The following is a 12,053-nucleotide window of genomic DNA, read 5'->3' as shown; positions in this document are numbered from 1 at the left end:
CATGGCAGCATTGAGCATCCATTCATAAGCATATCGATTTGTTGCTTTGTTCCTCTGAATTGTTCGTGGATCCATGAATGTGAGTCGACGCTTGGTGGCCGAGCATGCAGCAGCCTGAGCGGGACCCTGGATCAGCTCGCGGCCAGCACGATTTGTCCGCCCTGCACTCCTGCTCGTCAATGCTGGCCACCGCACGATTTCTTCGTCGATTCCTGCTCGGTCTGCGATTGAACTCGAATTAATGTCCGGCGGCTGAGATAAGAGTGAATCACTACCCGGCTTGGGGGGTAGAAATCCGCTCGCTGTCCCCTTTTCCTGCCGCTCCTCTAAATCCATCAAGCGCCCCCTCGCCGCGGCTTGGGGGCAACGACCGTCCGGCGCCGGGGCAGGCACGACCGCACGACCACGCCCAACGCGCAGCTCTGCGTTGCCACCTCGTCATCCTAGGAACTGACGTGTGGAGCCCGCCGAACATGTTGCCATATAGGATTCATGACGTGGCGCCATGTAGGCCAAAACCAGGTCGGAATCGGATCAAGGGGGTCGCGTGTCTGGTTTATGTAGTCCGAGGAGCCAGTCGGACGGTTTTGGAGTCATGGGTGAAAACGCAAACTCGACCTCTTGTGCAGGGAGATAAATGGACTTTTTCCTTTGGTTAAATCCACTGAGAGCCGAGCCCACAGCCCATGGCAGGTGGTGGCGTCGATTCGGCTCCCTTCAACGATTATACAATAGTAAAATTACAACTAATTTTGTTTGATTAAAAATGTCCTTGATTACGTGCCTTTTCCTAAAGATAGTTATTCATATCTAAAAAATGTAGCAATCGATTTTTGTTTGGTTGAGAAAGTGTTTGATTACATTCCATTAATATAATATCTAAAGGTCAAAAGTAAGGAGATATACTTTTTCTGTTTTAATTGGTAACAAGTAGCTGCATTTATATAAACAAAAAATTAGTAAAAAGTAGCTGCATTGAGGCGTCCCCATATAAGCAAAGACTAAATGTGATACGAATATCAGTCCCAGGAGTCTGATAACACATTTATTCAACATATAATTTATAAACCGTACAACTCCTGAGGGAGTGGGTGCGAAAGCCACGCCGAAATGATAAGTAAATAAACAACAACAACGAGCCAAGCCACTGTCAAGAGACAACACTCGGGATTACACGGCAGCGGAAGCATTCTGCAAAGGCCAACACCACAGGCAGCGCTGGGTGCGGAAGTGACCTCCTACTCGAAATCCTCGGCGGTGAAGTTCGGGTCTTCCTCTGAAGCAACAAAATGAGGATGAGTACAAAAGTACTCAACTAAACCAACCCATCCACGGAGGGGGATACAAGCAAAAGTATGCATAGGATATAATAAGGATAAGGCTAAGGTTTATTTGCAATAATGCTAGATTTTAACACATACAAGGTTTTGTTTCCAAAAGGATTTCCGCAAAGCATTTGTTTTGGTAACCAAATTAATAACTGGGGTTGATCATACACGAACTGTCGGTGTCAAGAATCACGGGTCAAGAATCCGGCAAGTAAATTTGTTTTCTATGCGCGTAAGGCTCGGATGGTTGCACAAGAGGACACGAAGTTTATACTGGTTCGGGCAGGAATAGCCCTACGTCCAGTGTGGGAGACTGCTCGTGTTACTCGTGCCAAGTTTGTAGTAGGGGTTACAAACGAGCGAGAGAGGGAAGCTGGTCCCAAGTCTCTATGGGTGTGCACTGATGCTCGTGTGGAAGGGTTGTGAGTCGGGGGTCGTTCAGTTCGCTTGAGAGCTGTCCCTTTCTCGGCCCCCCTGGCCCTCCTTTTATAGCGTAAGAAGGACACATGAGTTACAATCGAGCTGGGAGTCAAGGGAAGCAAAAAGATAAAGCCTGGGAGATAAAGTACAGGGAGACGGGCCGGGCCACCGGGGACGTCGCTTATGCTCCTAGTCTCCGTGTCTCGTCAGCATGGCCACCGGGGAGGGGTAGTTGCCGTTGGGTCCCGTCGAAGGCTTGGTGGTCGACCACTGTAGCCGAGTACGCAAGACGTGCGTGGCGACGGGCGACCACTGCAGCCACGTGTGCTGACCAGGGGGTGCGGCGGACATGCCCCTGCCGCCAGGCCAAGCGGGAAACCGGGCGGCGCACCCTACAGCATGGGCGATGAGTGCCCTATGACGAATGTTACAGGGGAGGGTTAGGACGGTGCAGCTGTAGCCCTGTGCAGTCATGGCAGCAGTGCGCCACCCGAAAACTCTAGCAAGTCACGTCGAGGAACGCGAGCACCTCTCCGTGTGTCAAAGCCGTATTCCGGACACGCGTGCCCCATCGGTTGCATTTATGGCGAGATCGGTGGGGGCCCACAAGATTTGCGCCCTCGTTCGCTGGTCCGCACACATCCTTGGGCGAGGCAAAGCTCTGTCCTGTGGGTCCGGATACGTCCGACCCCTAGCACCCGGGGTCAGACGAGGTGAAGCCTTGTGACAAGGGGTTGGGGGAGGCGGGGACTTGCAACGAGGGGTCGGGCGCGTCGAACCCCTCTTGCCCGGGGGTCGGGCGAGGCAGAACTCTCTCAGCTGGGATGAGGAGCGGCCTCGGGGGGTCGGGCGTGTCCAACCCTGTGACCCGAGGGTCGAGCCAAGTCGGCGGAGGTCACTGTTGCAGGGGGTGGGCCCGGGCCCTTATGACCGTCGTTTAAGGAATATAAGGAAGTCGTTAATATTTCCCCCCACACGAACGATCCAAGTTTTAATGCTACCGGACTCCTTATCCGCAGTAGCTCACGCCACAACTGCCAGACACTTCTAAAATCCAACACACACCATGAAAATCATCCATCTCCCAACACTAGTCATGTATCCAAGCCGTAACTCGTCCAATGCCGTGGACACAGCTACCCGGATAGGTTTTAACTCTGCAGAGGTGTACACTTTACCCACAAGTAGGGTACCGCATCACGATCACCTTAGTGTCGGTGCAGATCCTATCAAAGCCATTACCCACCTTAGCTAAACCTGACTAGCCAACACGGAAGCAACCAGGGGGTTAATGAACTACCAATGAGGTCTCAACCGGGATCTAAGTCACACAGTTCTTACTCCTTCTCTATGGTATCCCGTTGCTCACCAGCTCTCATGATGGCTAACAAACCGGTCGAGTGGTTGCATGATAAATTGGGTTAGGCAAGATGGCACATCAACTCAATCCGTAACCGTGACAAGATGGATATCTCCCAACCTGCTCAACGATAAAGGTACGAGCCCAACTTGGCATTTCACACAAGAAACACCCATCCATCTCATCTAAGTATTTTCTTTCCTTTATTTCCCGAAAACCCATTTTTCTCATTTAAAACACTCACACATTTATTCTTTGATAAAATACAATGTAGTCATATTTGGGGTATAATAAAATGAGTAACAAGGTCCTAAGCATTCTAGCAGTAATTATCATCCAAACTGAGCAAGTCATATTTAGAGATAATTACTGGACGTCAAGGAATATTCATAACAATTAAGGGGTGGCTATCCAACCGTGTTTCAGCAGTAAAATAATATGCAATTTTATAAAACAGGCCAATAGGTTGTGTTTGAAAAACTGGGATAAATATGCATCAAAGGTTGAGATTGGACTTGCCGTCCTAAAAGTCGGCCGGGAGTTCTTGCTCGCGGTACTGGTCTTTGGGCTCCAATTCAGGGTACTGGGCTTCAAGCTCCTCTTCGTGCTCCTCCACGGTCACTGCGCGATCTACGGCACACACAAACAAGCACACAATAAATAAAAAGCAAATAAAATTTTACCCGTTGAGCTTGAAGAGAGGGAGTGAACTAAAAATAGGAAATGAGGAGTACTTTTAGGGATCTTGTAGATGACTCGGCGGAAATATATTTGAGAATGACATGATCGAATTTGAGGTTCAGTGGAGAGGATTTGGCGCATAAAATGACGAGGTAAAGGTGGTTTTAGGGGCTAAACAGAGGATCAGGGGCTTATTTGTAAGGTGTTAGGGACTTTTCTATAATTATGTTTGGAAGTGGAAGGGTCTCTGATGAAAATGGCAAAGAGAGAGGTGGGTGGGTCTGGATGTGAAAAGGAATAAGCGGATGGGTAAAAAGGCAAAACAACCCTTTCTTCTTCCTCGAGACAGAACGTCACGAGAAGAACAGAAGGAGATGGCCGGTTGGGCAGAGGCGGTACCGGGGCACAGCGAGCGCTGGGGAGGCCGAGCGTGAGGTGAGCGGCGGGCGCCAGGCGGGGGCGTTGGCAGGGGCGGACGTGGGGCTAGGTGCGTGCGAGGGGACGGCGCTGCGGGGTGTGGGCCCGAGGACGCGTGTGCGGGCCGGGGGCGTAGTGTGCAGGGGTGCCAGGGAGGGATGCTGTGCTGGGTGGGTGCGTGCGAGGGGAGCTGGCACAGTGCGGGCGTGGCACGGGAGCGAAGCGGGGGCCCGGGGTGGTACGCGGCAGGAGCTGGGAAGGCAGGCGCCAGGAGATGGCGTGCACGGCCGTAGCTAGGGCCGGCATGGGCGCTGGTGGGGAGGCGCGCCAGGGAGGGAGCGTGGCAGGAAGGAGGAGGCAGGCGCTCGCCCAGGAGAAGGAAGAAAAGGAAGAAAAAGAAAGAGAAGGAAGAGAAGAAAAAGGAAGGGAAAAGGGGGAAGGAAAGGAGAAGAAAAAGAGAGAGACAACGGCGATTGCGGGAACGTTCGCGGGCACACGCGGCGGTCTTCCGTCCGGCACGCGGCGTGACTCGTGGAGAGGTAAAGGAAAAAAAAGAAATGGTCGGCGGTCGGCTTCGGTGCCGGGACGGCGAAATCGCCGGGAAGACGAGACTTGGGAGCTCAAACGGTGAAAAGATTCTAAAAATGATTTTTAGCGAGTGATTTTGGTTGGTGAAATTTACGGGCGTTACATGCATTGATATAAAACTAGCAAATGTGCTCGTGCGTTGCGACAGGAGAAAAATTCCTCGCACGTTTGGTAGCCAATATACATGGAAAAAAAACTCGACTGATTCCGCCACCATGTAAGATGTGCCGCTAACCACTAAGATTCTTTGATGCTACTGGACTCAAAAGGCAAGCATCATCATTCCCAATCACCAGCTCTACCCGTTCCCCCTCCCCTCGTGGTCTGTCGGCTGTCGCCTGCAGCCTGCTCATGAAGTCCGCCTAGAGTTTACTACGCTCTTGGAGTCCCGCGAGCTCACGCATATACTGCCCCGCCACATTAATCTACCGCTGCCCGACTCCACATCTCATTCTTCAAGTGCCTCCCTCGTGATGTGCTTCACGGTGTCATCTTTGAGCAGACGCACCCCATCAAATTCATCGTCTAGACCGACTCTGCGACTCTAGATCCCTAGATGTAGGCCAACCCGAACTAATGGGTCAACATCGTCCAGCTCAATAGCATGTACCCTGCCGCCGCACCTTGCTCTGTCTTGAGGCTCTCGATTGTTCTTGTTGTCTCGCTCGTCACTGGCGACCACATCTTAGTGTAGGAGTATATGATGGTAGTGCGTGTGGGTTAAACACGTTGTTGTCATCAAGGTCAAAAGAAATTTATTACGTTATGGCTGAAGAAATGACAACATTATGCTGATGTCACGCCATATGACCTGTGACCTTCAATTTTTTTCGTTAGATTAAATTGCAGGTGACGTGTATTTGCTGATGTTGCCTACTGTGTCTCCAAGCGTGATCCATTTATCCGCAGCCTGGCTTGGGGGGCTAGCTAGCTGGTCCAGCCGGTGGAATCCGGCCCAGCTAGCCACTACGCTTGGCCCAGACACGCACGTGTGGGAGTCAACATAGAGATCGCGGGTTGATTAAATAAAAATAATGGACTTTTTTACAAAACAACTACAGTTGGAAAAAACTACCACACTTTAATATTAGGTATAGAAAATAGCTGAATGCCATGTATAGATGTTTATTTTAATGGCCATGAGTATTTGAGAAGAATCCATGCTGCTCACTCGGATTAGCCCAAGTTGAGACTGAAGGCCACATGGCTGTTTTTATTAGCGTATCAAAAATAACAGATGTTTCTTGATGTGCATAAACATCTGCACACTAAGATTTTGCTGCTTGCCTGCCCAAGCGCTGCCATTACATTTTTTTAGGAGCCTCTGTCATTACATTTAGCAACCTGAGAGAAGAGGCCCACGCGAGTTGGGAGTGAGAGCAAGATCGGGCCTTGTGGACTGCTGGGCCATATTGGGCCAGCAAGAGGAAATGATTTGCCCTTGTTTTTTCTCCCAGAAAGGAACTCTATTCAGTATTTCAGTTGATGTAAGTACCTTTCTTTTACTAATGCAAATCAACTTAAAGAACTCCAATAAAATAAACAAACAAAGTAGGGCCCCATAATCAACCTCTGCATAGAATTTCTTGAAGTGCTAGATATTCATGAATATTTCGGAAAACATGATCTGCAAATTAAAGTCCAGAAAATTCAGATAAGTTCAAAAAAAAATCAGAAAGCAGTGGAAATTCAAAGGGAAAGATGTAGTTAAAAAATTAACCTTAGTATGAGGTGGTTTTGGCTCAAGACAGTTGATTGTATTCTTGTTTATTTTTATTCAATTTTTTTTTCAATTTTCATCTGAATTCACTGCCCATTTAAACTTGGATAATTTAAAGACCTAGAGATTTCATGGGTCTGTTCGCTTCAGCTTATAAGCCGGCTGAAAAGCTGAAACGGCTGATTTGTTGTGAGAGAAAAACACTGTTCGGTGGCTGATAAGCCGGCTGAATAAGCTGAAGCGAACAGGACGCATGTTTCTCCCGGTTGCCATTTATGGGCACCACAAGATCAATTATTTTTAAGTCTCTTAAATATGTTATTTAATTTCCCAGACAAATAAAAATTGCAACTGGGGTTCCAAATTATTAGAGGTTCTTGACATTGTTGACAGCTGACACCATCCCTACCTTATGGCCACCTCTTTTGTCATTACGTACTAGTTGAGCCAGATAGATAGTTGGGGCAATGTTTTTTATGGGATCGGCATGTACACATTTCATCGTTCCTAAATGACCTCCATTGTGGTTTAAGTAACAATATTATGAAAGTTATATATGTACGAAATCTATATATACAGCGTGCTGAACATAGTTTTCCTTTTGAAGACAACCTCTCTTTCTTTTATGCTGAATATAGTTTTCTTGTCAAAATCACCTCTTTTATTTTGCGAGGATTCAAGGCAATCGCTTGGTACAACTTTCACATGTAAAACAGATTAATATCCATAACGAAAAACAATTCAATAACCAAAGGCTATAAGGCTTGACTGTACACATTCTACGACCTCACGTACTGCGACGGTAAGGACGAGAGACAAGATTCCATCTCCGCAAACTCATCAATCTAGCAGCATCAGGACCGCATAGGAAAAGACTGAAAAAGCAAATACGAAGAGCAAAGGCTGCTACAAAACAAATAATTGAAAGAGAAAGATCAAAAGCTGCTAGCTGCTAATCTAGCTCGGAGTTGGAGACATGACTTGGGGGAGAATAGTATCTAGTACCAGTCCAGGTGTTCTGACGACGCTGCACAAAAAGAGCAAGCACAAGGTATCAGCTGCCTCGCTACCCTTCAGGCTTCCGGCACAAGCACCGCCAGGGACATGTGTCGACGTCTTGCCTGCTATGTATCGACGTCTTGTGTACTGAGCACGAAGTGTTCAGGGCGAGATTTCCTATAGCCTCTCCATGGCGCCCGCCGTTCTTTACGCATGCGCCGTCGGGGTCTCCTCCGGCCTGAATCTGATGGCTGATGGCTGACGGATGGTTCATCTTCCTGGCGCCTTTGTGTTGCTTTTTATTCCTGTTGTTGTCCAGTGCGAGTGCCATGGATTATTGCTCCCACTGCTTTTTTGATCCGTGGATATGGCTCATGGCCATGAAGCGTGATTCTTTCCTGCCAGGCTCAGAGGAGAGCCAGGATTGGATCATGTGAGGAGTGATGCGAAATTGATTCGATCCTATATCTTGTCGAAATTAACGATTTTGGAAAGTACAATTTTTAAGTTGATGAATCCATGATCCACGATTAGACTATAGCTACAAAGTATGTCTCGTTGCCGATTAATCTATTAATAGGCTGGCCTGTTTGGCTGTTTACAGAATTGTCTTTCATACACCGGAGCTTGAAGCAGACTAGAGTAACTCAAAATCAAACACTCCTGTGGTGCCTTTGTACTAAGAGTCAGAGAGATTGAGCCGTATGTGATTGAAAGAGAGTCAGGGATTGAGCCAGTTGTTGATCTACACAAACCTTAATTGGACTCCATAAATGATTGCAACGGAGCTCATTATAGTGATATATTCCTAGAGTACTTAGTCTAAATTGGGGACCCTGGGTTATGAGGGCCAGTGTGGTATGTGCCCAGGGCATCCCTGCTTATTAATCCAGCTATTTATTTCTATGATACTCCATCCGTCCCAAATTACTACTTATTTTGATTTTTACTTTTATTGTATATCCGTCAGATACATAGTTTTTCCTATCTACTTAGAAAAACTAAAACAAATAGTAATTTGGGATGGAGGAGTAAGATATATGACTGTTGGGCGAAGCTAGCATAAAATCCAACTGTTTTTAAGTCCTCATGTGGTAAAAATGAGCTACCTAGTAGTACCTTATTTCTTGCCCAGTGCCAGTGCAAATACCCTACCTCAACGTGGTGTTGCCCCTGCCCGTCGTCGTCGAGGCACGTGTAGTGACTTTTTTAATTATCAAAATGCATGTGGCCCTCGCTCTAGTCAATTTGACTAAAGAAGAGTATCCTAAATTTTAAAACAGTATGAAGAAGTTTCTTTTGCCTAAAGGACGATATATATACGATCAAGCTTACCCTAACAGCAAATATTGGAATAAAATTGAAACACTAGGATTTCTAGGCACAAATGCTACGGTATATGAGGTGCATGACGCTCTCCACTTTGCGGGGAACCAACTCTAGACTTGCTTTCTAGGGACATGAACACACGGGGCATCCCCGTGCTGTTGGCCACCAAGCGTGTCATGGTGTCCAATCACGGCACAATTGTCCTACCGGCCTTTACCATGTTACTCATTCTGTCAATAATTTTTGGAGCCAAAGCATATACTGCGTCCACATAAACCTAGCTGCTTTTTGTCACAAGAAACTAACACTCGTGGCACTTCAAATTTAGTTAATTTACCAAGAAAATGTTCTTTGCATTGTATGCGCTGCGCCGCAACATTCTATTTTAAATGCTGGAATGAGTGACTGTAAGAGAAGATGTCTTGCAGAAGAATATGCAGATGATGTATGGTTATTATTGAATATATGCATGTAACATCTGAAGCGTGAACATTTGATAAATGCGAAGTTTACAAACGAAGCGACAACAAAAGCATAGAGCAAACTGAGTGTGAGTGGATTTGTAGCCAATTGCACATGAGCTGCTACTATTCTCAGCGATTGCATGCCACAAGAGATTGTGAGATAAGATATCATGTACGAAAAATCTACAATTTTCATATCCTTATTATTGGTGATAACATATTCGTCTAGTATAGTCTAGTTCCAAGCCAGTCCATGCAAATCCAATCGACATATGCCAGTGTCCCTTCCCGCCCTTTGGCATGTTACTCGTCAATAATATTCAGCACCAAGCATATATACTCCACATATATGGCTTTCTTAATAGGATCCCATCGCTCGTCACACCTAAACTTTATTAGTTATTACACCCAAAAAAAATTCTCTTATTAAGATACAAGTAAGTGGATGTAAAAGAAGATATCAAGCACATGAACATTAAATGCGTGCATTTCCATATCTTAGAAGAGGCATGCATATATTTTAGGTACCAGCTAGTGTTAAGAAGATATATACTCCCTCCGTTTCAAATTATAGGTCGTTTCGACTTTTCTAGATTTATAGATATTATCATGCATCTCGATATACACTATATCTAAGTGTATAAAAAAACTATGCACCTAAAAAAGCCAAAACGACCTACAATTTGGAACGGAGGTAGTAGCTCTAAAGAGAGTATACCATATAGTTTCTTTTGCAATAAACAACATCAAGACCACATAATGCGTCAGCAGGGGCGCCCCATTACAACAAAGAGTGCAGTGCTAGGATTTTTCAGAAAGATTATTGCGGAAGCCAAATGACTTAGGTCCCCTAATTATTAATTAACTGCTAAAGTCTTTTTGTGACAAATTTTGAATGCTACAATTCTCTGCATGGTGATAGTGGTGGTGGTGAAATTGCATGTTATTGGATACTGGTTAGTGAATTTAGCTACTGCATCGAATGACTATAATGAAGATAACATCCATGAAAAACCTTGGATTTCCATACCTTCATCATTATTTGGAAAAGGTTATATGGTAGCTAGTATCCAATAACTAGTATCCAATAACATGCAATTTAATTTAATCATCTACATCTAAGACCATGCTACCATAGCTGTGTCGTTATTCCTTGCTTGCTGGCTTTGTAACTAACTATGGTCCTGATTTTAGTTGCATGGTACAACAAAAGGTAGCCTAGACAGGGGACAAGAAGGCGACTGATGTTATCACTCACCACGCTTGCTTTCTTTGAAGAACCTTGTTGGAGCTATTGGATTGAAAGACAGGTTTGGCATCCGGAGTGCAGCTTGGATCCATGGCTGCTTTCCAGCTCCATATCCAGACAAAGGAAGCTGAGGCACAAAGATTGGCCTGTCTTTTAGGAAATAGAAACATCACAATGCAAAATGTTATTCTATTTTGCTGTCACATATCTAATTGAAGCCATTTTTATTGCTGAGGGAATCGGACTCGAAATTGTGATATCCTTGATGTGGAAAAGTATAGGTATTATTCTGCAAAGAGATTTGCATGCCTTTTAGGGGCTGCTTGATTTATGCCAAAACATGAAATATTCCCTGGAAAAAATTGTGAGTGCGCGTGTCACCAGTTTCGTCCTTGCATTGTCTTAGATTTGCCCGTCAATCTTGCTTATAGACCTTCATATTTACGCATAACATCCGGTGCACATTCAATTATTCCTAATGCCAAACACACGTGTTGACCTCCGATAACACGGACCTGCATCCTTTAGAATTTAGAGGATTTTTTTATTGGAAGCATTAATTATACCCGTAAATTGTTTTGAACTTAAAAACTTAGCTTCAAACATGATCGAAAATAGCAAAAAGGTTGATGTAGAAATTTACAGAAAGCAGTCGCATAAACAATCCGTAAGGGTTTTGACACTCCAGGTTATGCTCATGTGTGAAAGTTACAGTAGCAAAAGAAATAATAGGGTCTTCAAAGGTAAAGTTACACTTCCTTACGATATATTGTGGTGGCTTCAAGCGTGAGCAAGTACATACCATTGGGGAGGCGTGCTGCTGGATCACAACATGCATAGTGGATTCATCATTCTTCATATCTCCAAATGGCTAGTATCTTGTTGTGTTTCGTGGCAGGCTGTTTCTTTTTTTTTTCTTGCACTGTAATTTTCCTTTAATTTTGTTGTGGTTAAGTGAGGTGCATGCTGTAAAACTCTTTTCCTTCTTAATGAATTGCTCTGCTAGGCAAATTCTAAGAAAAAAAGGTAGAAATATACCGAGAAAGCTTTTCTGCATTAATCATCTCGAGAATCACTCTATGAAAATATTTTGAGTAGACATTTCACGGTATATATGTTGTCACAAAATAATTAGATTAGGCATGCAAGTAAACAAGGAAAAGTTGGGGAGTTATCGACCACATACTATGCTTGTCAATGCACGTAATTAGATGCCCATTTGACAAAAAGTGTGACCAAGACAGTTGTCTCTTCTTAGTTCACTTTTCAAACACTTTACGGAGTATGACCTGTTCCGAAATGACATATTTATATCTCTGTAAATAAGGCAAGAGCAAGCTAGATGGCTAAATAGCTTGAATTTTTCATCAAGACCCCAACATAGGCACCTGTCTTTCATAGACACGAAAATACAAAACTTTATTCATCTCTTGGAATTGCATTAATCGGTAAAATAAATTAGGGGTCAAAGTTGCATAAAGCTAAGGCATGACAGACG

Source organism: Setaria italica, chromosome VIII, assembly GCF_000263155.2.
Source record: "Setaria italica strain Yugu1 chromosome VIII, Setaria_italica_v2.0, whole genome shotgun sequence".
Lineage (NCBI taxonomy): Eukaryota > Viridiplantae > Streptophyta > Magnoliopsida > Poales > Poaceae > Setaria > Setaria italica.
Note: the sequence above shows the minus strand (reverse complement) of the source record.